The sequence below is a fragment of the Tachypleus tridentatus genome, chromosome 13, assembly GCF_004210375.1.
Source record: "Tachypleus tridentatus isolate NWPU-2018 chromosome 13, ASM421037v1, whole genome shotgun sequence".
NCBI lineage: Eukaryota > Metazoa > Arthropoda > Merostomata > Xiphosura > Limulidae > Tachypleus > Tachypleus tridentatus.
The window spans coordinates 123,631,712-123,640,147 of NC_134837.1; positions in this window are offsets into that span (position 1 = coordinate 123,631,712).

Sequence of the window (8,436 nt, forward strand, 5' to 3'; positions counted from 1 at the left end):
TGGGTTTAAGTTGTTGTATAAGTAAGGCTTCTTTAATTTTGCGTTTGTTTATGTTTGTTTCTTTATTTAGTATTTGAGTGTTTTCTATGGTTATGTTGTGTTTATTTGACTTGCAGTTTTCGAAAACGTGTGAAGGTGACTTTTTATGTTCTTTAAATCTGGTTTCAATTTTTCTACTTGTTTCTCCAATATAGAAGTCGTGGCAGTTATCACATTGTATTTTATAAATAATGTTGGTGTGGTGTTTGTCAGTGTAGTTTTTACATAGTATAGACCTCAGTTTTGTGCCTGATTTTTGAATAAATTTGGTATTAACTGAAATGTCATATTTTGTTACTAGTTTTTGCCAAATGTTGGTTATTTGTCTGCTGATGTCGGGAATATATGGTGTGCAGCAGTATATGGTTTCGTGATTTTTTAGTTCGTGAGATATATTTACTTTTGTTGGTTGATTTTGCTTTATGTCTAGGTGTGTGCGTATGATGTTTTCTACGGTTTGTGGAGGAAACTTATTGATGTTGATGAAGTATTGTTTTATTTTGTCTAATTCATCGTTAATTTTATCTGGTGAGCATAGTTTTATGGCTGTGTTTATTTGGTTTCTTAGTATGTTGAGTTTTTGTTTTGTTTCATGTGCTGAGTCTTAAGGAATGTATAGTCCAATATGGGTTATTTTTCGGTGGATTTCTGTTTTAAATTGTGTATCAGTTCTTGTAATTTTGAGGTTAAGAAATGATATTTGATTGCTTTCTTCCTGTTCACACGTGAAGTTAATGTTGGGATAAATAGAGTTAATGTGATTGAAAAAATTAAGTATGTGTTCTGTAGATCTGAATCTCGCAACCGTGTCATCTACATATCTGTACCAGTATAGTTGTGAATGTAACACAGCATCACATAATTAGCGTCATCCCCAAAACAGTAACGACCCTAATAGTCCAGCTGGTTACAAAATCAATAACATTGTGAAACAGTAAACTATTGCAGAAGATGGTTACAACCAGACTGCTTTACCATCTTTAATTAAATAAGCTCCTTTCATATATACAAAACGCATCATGCAAAAACGAACAGCAAATGAGTACTTAGTCAGATTTTAATAGGTTTAACAAGCAAAAAGTTTAATCGCAACCAAGTTACAATCGGCGTTTTCCTGGACTTAAAAAAACTTTCGATTCTGTTTGGCACAACGAGCCTTATATATAAACTGTGTAACTACAATATACCTGCTCCAATCATTAAATAGGTCTCAAACTTTCTAATCAATAGATCCTTAAAAGCAAAAATTAAGTAAGTAAAAATTACTAGCGACATGTCATCCTCATTCCCACTTAAAACTTACGTATCCTATGTTTCTGTACTAAGCCTGCTACACTATATATTATTTGTAAATGAAAAAATCTCTCAGAGGCTCCCAAAATACAAGCTTCAGAGTACGCTAACGACATCACAGTGTGGAACACATTACGTATCCCCCTACCGGCAGCAAACAGAATACAAGCTACTCTAAACCACATTATCCAATGGCTCAACTGATGGCGCTTGCTACTTAACCCACATAAAAAAACAACCTATTATCTTCTAGCGTAGGCGTAAGCAAAATAATAAAAGAAATAAATACGTTGAACGTAAGCTATGTGACACACAAACCAACATTACAAATGGTCTAAATTTTCTTGGTTTGACCTTCAGTAGGTTAACCTGGAATACACGATTCTCACAAAAAACGATTAAGGCAAAACAACAAACAAGCTATCTTCAAAAAACAATGGCCTCACCAGAGGCTGCAATCATAAAATGACAATTACGATAAACACAGTCTATATAAGACCTGTTCTGGAATACGGATGCCCGGTAAGATGCTACATATCTACAAAAACAACTAGAATTTTCCCAACTAAAAACGCTACGATTGACTTACCGATTCCACGTCTATACTCCTTTTTACTACACAAACAACCAGTTCAATAACATTACTAGCACACTTCTTAACCCTCGCTAACAAATACTACACCCACCTAATGGACCAAGTTCATCTCTCCACTAAACCACATCACCTCAGGAAACGAACAATACATACCCCAAGAACTACCTTGAGTGTATCTCAGAGCGGCTGGTGTGGGTATTAACACTTTTATTGATAAGGAGAGAACCTTTTTCTTAACCTAAAGATGACTCAGGAAGGTCGAAACATTGTTCTTATCAATAAAAGTGTTAATACCCACACCAGCCGTTGTGAGATACATTTTTATTTCAAGTGGGTTTCTCGTCATCAAGAAACTTCTTGAGTGTTTTACCTTTCGAACTCCTCCTCCTGTCTCTTTTTCAGGTTATCGATTAGAACGATCAGTGGACCGCATACATTCATTAATAGTTGTTGACTGAACGTTTTCTGTTTCAGTAAGATCTCTAATGTTCAGGAACTGTATAGACAGAGTACATTGTAAGTTCTGTGTAAAGTTAATCACCATGAAAACGACTGCTTATAAAACTATAACATGTAAGTGTGTGATACAACCAATTCTAATGTACTGGTATTCTGATGCTGGCCTGTGTGGTCCGGGTCCGCTGTTTGTGATTACTTGAAGTTTCAAAACACCTCCTGTCAAATAATCAAGAACAAAGCAAATGGTTTTATTCGCGGGTTTCCCTCACGCTTGAGTCACGAAAAACCAGCAATTGAGACACACCATTATTAACCCGTCAAGAAAGAAGGCAAAGAGAGACGACATCGACCTCTGAGAACTACCAGGTTTTCCACTAAACCTAAAATAACTACCAAGTATTTTAGCTTAGCTACGGTATTATTGATAACCATCCATTTGCTGAAATTTCTATCTAACCTCGAAATACAAATATTGAGTTTACCGTAAAGACGCACAACGCTATAAATCTGGTTTCGATACCCGTTGTGGGCAAAGCATACATAGCCCATTGTGTAGGTTTGAGCTTAACTTCAAACAAATAAACTTTTCAGTTAATGATAGTCTCATTTTTAAAATTTTAATATAGTCATGGGCCTTAAAAGGTAGAAGTAGTCTGAGCCTCTTCTGAGAAGGCCTGCTTACAGCATATGCTTTAATATTTGTTTGTCTTCTTTAAGAAGTATAAAACATTTAGAGAACAGATAAAATGGGATAATAAAATAAAAAATACATAAATACATAAAAGATTAATTGTTTTTTGTTAATTTATATCTGTTTCTTGTTTGGAATTAAGCACAAACCCTCATGATGGGCGATCTGTGCTCTGGACACCAAGGGTATCTAAGCCTGGTTTTTAGTGGTGTGAGTGAGTCCACAGACACACTGCTGTGCCACTGAGGGGGGGGATCTGTTTCTATCAAATTGTCTAGACAGTGAAAATAATACTTGTATTGGTTAACAGTCAATATCAACTTTGAAGTTTATTCAGGATCACTGACAACAAATAAGTAACCCTACTTACTGGGCTAGATGAACCTGGAGACTCGACACCTGGAAGGGGTGTTGAGGAACAAGTATCCTAAAAGAAATGTGTGAAGCAGATGTCGATACTCATGATTACTGAGCGATTATAATAATTATTTATTAATGCTTTGTGTTTTTAGTGTTTGTTGAAGCTTTACTCTTTGGGGGAAGGATGAGGAATTACGTAAGTGCAGTTCTTTAAACGTTCTGTGTTCTTTAGTCTATGTGAAATTTTTAAAAACAATAACCATCTTTATAGGTGGGGTATTTGTTTCATTGACATTCATCAGATAAAAAAGGAACACAGGCGAACAAATGAACATTACCATGATTCACAGTTAACTTGTACAGTGTCTATTTACCAGAATGAACCACCTTCATGATGAGATATATCTATACCAGCTGTAACGGTTGATGAGGGTTATTTGTTTCCACGCCCGTACAGGTAAAGGTAAAAACAAATTCCCATTTACAGCCCAAATCTTGTAAAGTACTGTATAACAGAACCAATGGCTACATAGGTCACACACTATTCGAAATAACAATAATAGAAGATACAAAATTCTAACTCGTATCAATTTGTATAGAGAGCGACAGACACAGAGCGTTACGAGTTTCTAGATGTTGACGCATTCTTTACTTCACTAAGAATATTAGTACACATTTACAAACTTTCGACATTCGCTTAAAACCAGTGCCACACTAGATACAGAACATGTACATGGGCGTTTATAAAAGCGAAAAATACCATCATATATTTGACTCACACCAACATATTCTAAACTAGTTATGAAAGGGTGAAGTTCATGGCTATTTCAGTGATTACATTTGGACGAGTTAAGGTATAGTTTATTTTGGGTTAAGAACAATGTTTTGTAACAAAACAGATATAACGTTTTCATTATGAATCTTCGTTTCATAAAATTTTAAAGTAAGCAAACAAACCTTAAGGTTAGAGCTTAGAGGTAAAAACAAAATACAGGCACGTAAATTTAAACAACTTTCAATGCGAGTTTGCTGTTGATGTCTACAATTAAAGTAGTTAGGGACGTGCTCGACTTTGCTCGTGCACAAGTCTTACTTCTCATACATTTCATGGAAAAACGAAAAGCGTCCTCTACACACTTTGGTCGTTAATAGATCGTCACATGATTAACAGATTGTGGGGATGATACGTGGACGGAAAACAGGAAAACTTTTTCTTTGGCTTATGTGGGTAATGGTGTATGGACAACCGTGAAAATATTGGTGTACATTTGGTTGTTTTTGTTATTAATCTATTGAAATAAGCTCTTGTTATTGGCTTAAAACCAATATTACGAGAAATATGTAAAATGCAAAAGATAGTAGCGAAGGAAGCGAGGAGATGCACACCCTTACTTTACAGCATGTTCCAATAAAAATAAACCAAAATTGAAAATTTATCTCAGAAAGAAACAGACGAAGGCATAAAATGTAACAAACATATTCCAGAGCTCTAAGACACCGTCTGTGGCGCACGTTCCCACAAGCTATTAATTTGTTTTATTTATGATGATGATGGGTGAAACAGTTTTCTCACTCCCTCTGTTTGCTTATCTATCAAGATGTATGTTTCTAGCTGTAGCTAATTAGAGAGAAGAGGGTAATTAAGTCCAGGCTTCAATCTTAATGGCGGGTTTCAATTTAGAGTTGTTTTTTCCATTTGTTAAGTTTCGAAACTTGTTTTTTGTGTACCTTTCGATGAGACCAAAGTGTGTACATACACTCTCAGTTTAGAGATGGAAATGATATATACATATTTAATATTAGAATTATATATGCAAATTCAATATTCGAATTATGTTTCACTTTTATTTCGGGCTAGTGATTGTCTTGTATTATTTTCACGTGCCACCATTGTTTTATTATAACCACATACGTACAAGAGACCCAGGCTTCTCTGAGCCTGTGAAAGGATATGCTTTCTATTTATTTGTCTCTCAGGCCTCGGTATAGCCAGGTGGTTAAGGCACTCGACTCGTAATCCGAGGGTCGCGAGTACGAATCCCCGTCACACCAAATATGCTTGCCCTTTCAGTCGTGGGGTCGTTACAATGTGCGGTCAATCTCACTATTCGTTGGTAAAAGAGTAGTCTAAAAGTTGGCGGTAGGTGGTGATGACTAGCTGCCTTTCCTCTGATCTTACACTGCTAAATTAGGATGGGCTAGAGCAGATAGCCCTCGTGTAGCGTTGCGCAAAGTTTAAAAAACAAACAAACACTTCTTCCCTTCACTCTCTTGATGAAGAATCGAATATAGTAATAATGATAACAAACAAATAGAATTGATGTTGCATCAGAGGTTTTATTTGAGCGTGTTTATTCATTCCTGAATATGTAAAACAGCTGCATGTTTTGGTGATATAATAGCATTTTCTACGGTTTATAAATAAATTATTGAGGAAATTTGTTCAAGTAATGCACAGAACTACACTCTGTGCACTCTGCCAGCCAGATGTATCGCAACTCATTTTCTAGCGTTATAAGTCATAAAGACAAATCGTTGCGCCACTGAGGGCTAGTTATGAAGTAACAAATATGTTTAACACTTTATTCAGAACAAATTAAAAAATGTAACGCGTTAAATAGGTTCATTTTTTGTTTCAAGGAACACTAAATATGAAATACGTAAATTTTGAAAATATTTCTAAGATTAAAAAATTATTCCTCATATATAAATAAAGTGATAAATATCGCGTTCGTTGTCCAGAACAAGTTGTTATAGATGTATATAATAATATACCTATTACTTACTGACCGTAATATTAAATTCTTGTTCTTCATATCTGCATGCACAGAATACTTTCTGCGTACTGAAAAGCTTCCGCATCTAACTGGTACCAATTTTCTCTCCTACCGATTGACTTTGATTCAAAATAAACAGTGATTACCACGCTATTTCACCACTTCTTGGTGTTTGTTTTGAACTATGGAAAATGTGTGACGTCATCGCTTCTGCACTCTTTAGCGAAAGTTAAGTTTCTGAAATATTTTAACCAGTAACCCCTAAAAAACGTTAATCTTTCGAAATAGTTACACGAGGTTACAAGTATGAAAGAAACAAAAACTCCCATGCATAAAATCTTGTGATTTCTAAATACGTCTGTACATCATACATTGGTTTTGATTTCTAAATTAGAATAGTTACATATTGCTATACACGATTGTTTGTTTGTTTGTTTTGAATTTCGCGCAAAGCTACTCGAGGGTTATCTGCGCTATCCGTCCCTAATTTAGCAGTGTAAGACTAGAGGGTAGGCAGGTAGTCATCACCACTCACAACCAACTCTTGGGCTACTCTTTTACCAACGAACAGTGGGATTGACCGTCACATTATAATGCCCCCACGGCTGAAAGAGCGACCATATTTCGTGCTACTGAGATTCGAACCAGCGACCCGCGGATTACCAGTCGAACGCCTTAATTCGCTTGGCAATGCCGGGCGTATTCAATAAGGAAGAGCATTTGACTAAGTTGAACAACACTCCTTCTGAAAAGGCCCACCCTGTGACAGTGGAAAGTCTTCGGATTTATAATGCTAAAATCAGGAGTTTGGTTCCCCTCAGTAGACATAGCAAATGGGCCAAGGTGACTTTGCTGTAAGAGAAACACACCAAAACACTTTATCAAAAAAAAAAAAAGAAAAGAAAATTTTTATATGTTGTTGGTACAATGAATACATAAGTACTAAATTTTGCAAAGACGAACTTCACATAAATGGATGTATTATGTTGGATCACAACAATTATTTGATGGTAGATTTTTATTTCTGTGAATTTTTTTGGCTTCATAGATACAGAAACGAATATTTCTTTAAGAAAATATACATTATATTTCCGAATTCAGGTTGTAATTTCAGTTATTTCTTATAATTTATGCAATGAAATATATATATTTTTTAATTCAACGCACAAACTGTATTAAAATAAAGTTTATTAACATAAGAATTTAACAGTTTATCAAACTGAAAAGCGCCTTTACTTTTAATGTTGTGTCTTTAGTAAACCTTCCAACTGATTTTCCACAGAATATATTCTCATTAATAATCCACGTCAGATAACAAGAGAAAAGTAGATTTAGTCTCTGTTTTACAATGTTCTTAATTTAAAATCCAAGGGAGTTATGGGTATCTTACATGATGCAAGAGAAGCCAAAGATTATGGCTTTACGTCATCCAACCTGAAGACATAAACAACCACCAAAACATGAAGCATCCAAATACAGATATATGAGGTCGAATTTCAGTGTTCTGCGTTGGGTTAGAGGTTGAATGAAAGTTACTGAAAAAAAAAAATATATGTATATATTGAAGTTATTTAAGAGAGCACAGATAGCCAATTGTATTGCTTTGTGCTTAACTCCAAAACAAATCATTTACAAAATAATTTTTATCATTTAATTATTTTTGCAGTAATGAATACATTTAATAAGAGTATAGTTGTAATTACATACTTTTAATTGTGAATATTCACACACATTGCTTAAAATTCAATATTTTTACACATATTGCTACACACAGTTGACTATATATGTAAAAACGGCTCGTTTGGGTTGTGAAAATTTTTTACGTAGAGGAGTGAACAACGTTTCGACCTTTCATGTGGTCAGCTTTCGGTCAGTTACCCCTCTCTTTCTTTGTGAACCTGACGATGACCGAAGATACACTCAGTGTAACTGAGTGTCGGAATGTAGAGGGCGGGCTTAGATGTTTGAATATATAATTTTATATCATTATTTTATTATTATTATTTATTATATATATTTTTTAATATAGATATAAAGGTGTTCCTTTGTATTGGTTTATTTTGGGCTTAAGTTGTTGTATAAGTAAGGCTTCTTTAATTTTGCGTTTGTTTATGTTTGTTTCTTTATTTAGTATTTGAGTGTTTTCTATGGTTATGTTGTGTTTATTTAACTTGCAGTGTTCGAAAACGTGTGAAGGTGACTTTTTTATGTTCTTTAAATCT